Source organism: Rhinoderma darwinii, chromosome 3 (genome assembly GCF_050947455.1).
Source record: "Rhinoderma darwinii isolate aRhiDar2 chromosome 3, aRhiDar2.hap1, whole genome shotgun sequence".
Taxonomy (NCBI): Eukaryota; Metazoa; Chordata; class Amphibia; order Anura; family Rhinodermatidae; genus Rhinoderma; species Rhinoderma darwinii.
In genome coordinates, this window is record NC_134689.1 from 335,490,008 (window position 1) to 335,494,449 (window position 4,442).

The window sequence follows — 4,442 nt, forward strand, 5'->3', positions numbered from 1 at the left end:
TGTTTACTTTTTTAACGTGTTCATTTTTTTTCTATAATAAAAGTCTTATTATAGGAAAAAAAAGCATTTTGTGTTTATATAACTTATAACTTTTATTTTTACACTTTTTTAAAAACATTTTTATTACCTTTTTTTACTTGTCCCACTAGGGGACATTTAGACTTGCAGCTTTGATCGCTGCTAGAGTACATTACACTACACACATAGCGTAATGTACTCCTAACTGTCATTGTGACGTAACTGTCACTCTGACAGGAAGCCGAGGAGGACCGGCCGGAGGCTGTTCCTCCGAGGCTTCCGGCATGGCAACCCGAAAGTCATTGTCTGACCTCTGATTGCCACGACAAGCATCGGTAGCCCCCACGATCACTTCGTGGGGGCTGCCAATGTGCTTCAAACGACTTAAATGCGGCGACGGCAATCCGTCGCCACACTTAAGGGGTTAATTGCCGAAAGCAGCGGCAATGGTCCACTGACCGGCGAGACTGATGTGACAGCTGTCTAGGACAGCTGTCAGCGCGGACCTGTCACTCTGTGTATACACAGAGTGACAGTTTGAAATACTGACGAAAATGAACGTCATAGTGCGAGAACTAGCAGCCGACCATGACGTTCAATTTCGTCATTGGTCGTGAAAGGGTTAAGCCATTAATTGTTTTTTCGTCTTTGTTTTTCACTTCCCGCCTTCCATGTGTCATAATTTTTCATTTTCCATCCATCGAGTGGTGTGAGGGCTTGTTTTTTGCGGGAGGAGATGTAGTTTCTATTGGCACTATTTAAAGTGCCATATAATGTACTGGGAACCTGAGCAGTATGGACGAGCTGCAGTTTTTATTGGTACCATTTTTTGGTACATACGACTTCTCGATCACTTTTTATTAAAAAATTTTTTAGTGCTAAGTTGACCAAAAAACTGAGATTCTGGCGTTTTTAATCTCTTTTCTTTTTTATGATGTTCACCAATCAAGTATATACTGTAGTAGTTCGGACTTTTACAGATGCGGCAATAACAATTTTGTTTATTTTTAATTTTATTTTTTTACATTACTTTAGAGGAAACATGGGAAAAGGTCATTTTTTTAAATGTTCAATTTTTTTCCCACTACTAAATATTTTATTGAACTTTTTTTTACACTTTTTATTAGTCCCCCTAGGGGACTTGAACCAGCAATCGTCAGATCGCCATGACAACCATCGACACTCTCAATCGCATCGCATGGGGGCGGTGGGCTGTCAGAGGGGGCCTCCCCCTCTTTCTGGTGGCTTAGATGCCGTGGTCGCGATTAACCACAGCATCTAACTGGCTTATCGGCCAGGAATAGAGTGAACGCTGCACCATGCCGTAATGGCACATCATGGTGCGTCAAGGGGTTGCTACAAATTGTAGGACAGCACTGTTGTAACTTCTAATAGGTCCACGGGAAGGTGAGGGTCAAAACTTGATTTCAGATCAAGGTAAAAACAAAACCTAAACAAATAAATATAGACCCGGCAGGTCCCACATTGAACTTGCCAATGTTGCTGCCTGCATGTGAGTTAGAAGGTCAATCAGCATTTCACTACAGTGTCCAGATAAATAATTCAAATATTTCCCGGATAAATAGCACAGATAGTGCCCAGATAAGCAGAGCAAATATTGCCCAGATAAATAAAACATGCCATTCCTAGAACAATAGTGAAAACGGTGCCTAGTAAAAAAGGAGAAGTAAACTTGCGTGCCAGCTTGATTGGGTCAAAATTTATTTTCTAGCCCTGATAGTTGTATGTGAGAAAATATAAAAGCGTAAATATTATAACAGTTGTGATCTCTCAAGAACGAACATTTTTCCACATGAAAGGCTGCGTACACTTAATAACACATAGATAGAAATCTATTCAGCGGACGTCACCTCCTTCAGCAGATGGACCGACATTCTAGTGTCTGTAGCTGCTGTAAAACCTCTTATGAATTTAGAATTGATGGAGAAATAAATCTTTTGTTGGGTTTGTCTTTCCAGCTCTGTTACATAATGCTTATTGTTTTTGTTATAAAAAATGGCAATTATTTTTATTTTTCCTTTTAGACAGAAAACATCAGCTCAACACCTCATAGTAAACCTGTTGTGCTCCTAAAGTTCAACATCAAGCACTGAAGATGCCATCAAAAGTCATTTCTTCCTCATTCTTTCATACAATAAGAATAAAAACATTCTTGGTTCAAGCTGCTATGACTTCTAACATGCAACACATTGGCCCATTTTTGGCATAAAATGCTCCTTTTTTACAAGCACCTTGACAAATGCATCAAACTTGCGCACTTTTTGAAAATTTCTTATCTAACAAACTTCATAAGAAAAGCAGATGCTTTCTCCAAGGAGATGTAGTTTATGCCTAATTTATTAAGTGAAATAAGGAGAAATGGCGCTAAATTATGGTGAAAATCTATGTCTGCTCAGATTTTTTGCCTTACAGACAGTTCAAAATGCACCAAATTTATTCTCAATCATTAGTAAATGTGGGCAATAAAACTAAAAAGATATAGCATAGAAACCAGCTAATAACACATGTACACATTTGTCTCCAAAATTCCTTCCATAAGGCTCTGTTCCCGTCCGTGCTGGCATTTCCATTATTCTGTTCTGCCATAGGAACAATATAATGAAAATAACGGAAGTGTCAAATGACGGAACCCAAAGACACCCAAAGGAAGCCTTTAACTCTAATTGGTTTTGTCGGGTTTTTGTCATGGGCTCTGTCATTTTGCCAGACAAAATAACACTTCATTCTGCGCTATTTTGTCCAGCATATATGACAGAATCTCCAACGCAGATGTGAACATAGCCTAAGAAGTTAATTTTCTGTTCATTTTTTAAAGAAGGAATCATTCCCACAGTGCAGTTTTGGTGCAGTTTACTGTCTTTTCATTTTAGATAGATCCAGGAGTAAATGGAGAAAGGATAAAAAAAAAGCACAGGCAGATGACTAGTAACGCCTTAATATGCATGCCTGGATCTGATGCCAGCCACCACTTGTCATTGTATCTGTATCTCTAGCTGTATGACACTACTATTTGGGCACTGTACGTTGGTATTATTTGGTCTTAGTATTGGACTTGTTTGTGGCCACTAGTAAACAGATGTAGCAGGTCAGCTCCCCACCTTGGTGTATAGTAATCACAGGTCCACAGGGACATTAGACTCACAATTGATGGGTAATACAATATGTAGGTTCCATGAATTCACAGAAGTCTGGCTGAAACACGTCAGAAAGCTTATGATGTTATGGAATTCACCTACTGCCAATAAAGTATGAGTTCTACCAAACTCCTGCAGAGGGCTAGAAACTATGGTGGGTGCCTATTAATGGCTTAACGCCACTTTTGCCACACTTTACTTCTCTCTATACTTTTCAAAAGTGGTGAAAGAAGTGGGCGGAGTTAGTCGGAAGGGGGCACGATAGATTAACAATATTTAACGCTAGAAATTTGCGTAACTCAGACAAATGTATGCCTACTCATAGCTGGCATAGACTTTAACTCCTTGAGTACGGGCAGCCAAAGATGCATGTGACTTTTAATAAATGTGGCATATTTAACTCCAGCGAAGTCTGGATTAAGACTTGCAATTTATTTGGAAATAAAATGTGGCCTATATAACACTAATATTCATGCCTTTATGGTTCATGGCATAGTATGGAGCTGTTTTGGGCCTACAATGGCACTACTTTTTTTTGACAATTTACAATATGGTATTGTTATTATTTTGGGGCAGTATAGAACTATTATGTGGGCACTGAATGCTCTGAATATCACTAGTGGTATAAAGTGCTATTATTTGGGCACTGTATGGCAATCTTATACAGGTGCTGAATAGCGTGTAATGTGGCCTTTATTTGGGCACTCCAGAGTGTGTCATTGATACATGCTTTATAAGTGGAAAACATACATGTACACACAAATAATTTGTTCAAATCTGAATGATTCTCCAGTAGAAAATTATAAATCATATGTTATAAACATCAGTATGATTGGACATCAGGAATTACTGCTATTGTTTCATGCAATAACAGTAATGATAATAACAAGCTACTAAGCTATATGTATCAAGAAGGAAAGCCCAATTTATGATCTCTGCCTTGGACACCCAAACAACATGCCCTGTCCCCCTGCAACTTACTTTTCCCTGTCAGTAATGAAATAAAAGTGGACAGAATGGATAAAATATATGAAATTAAAGCCATTGGAGTTTATAGTAATAAATGAAGAATGATTATAATTCTCATAGAGAAGAAGTGATGGTGCTGTATATGTATCTATATAGAATATATGTTTGGTCAATTATTAATCACATGACCAGTGGCATGCGGGCAATTTGAATCTTGAGATTTGAACGGCTGTTGGCAGAACAGGTGACAGTTGGCGCAGACTGTGGATGTGGAGCAGCTTTATGGAGCAGCAATCAAAA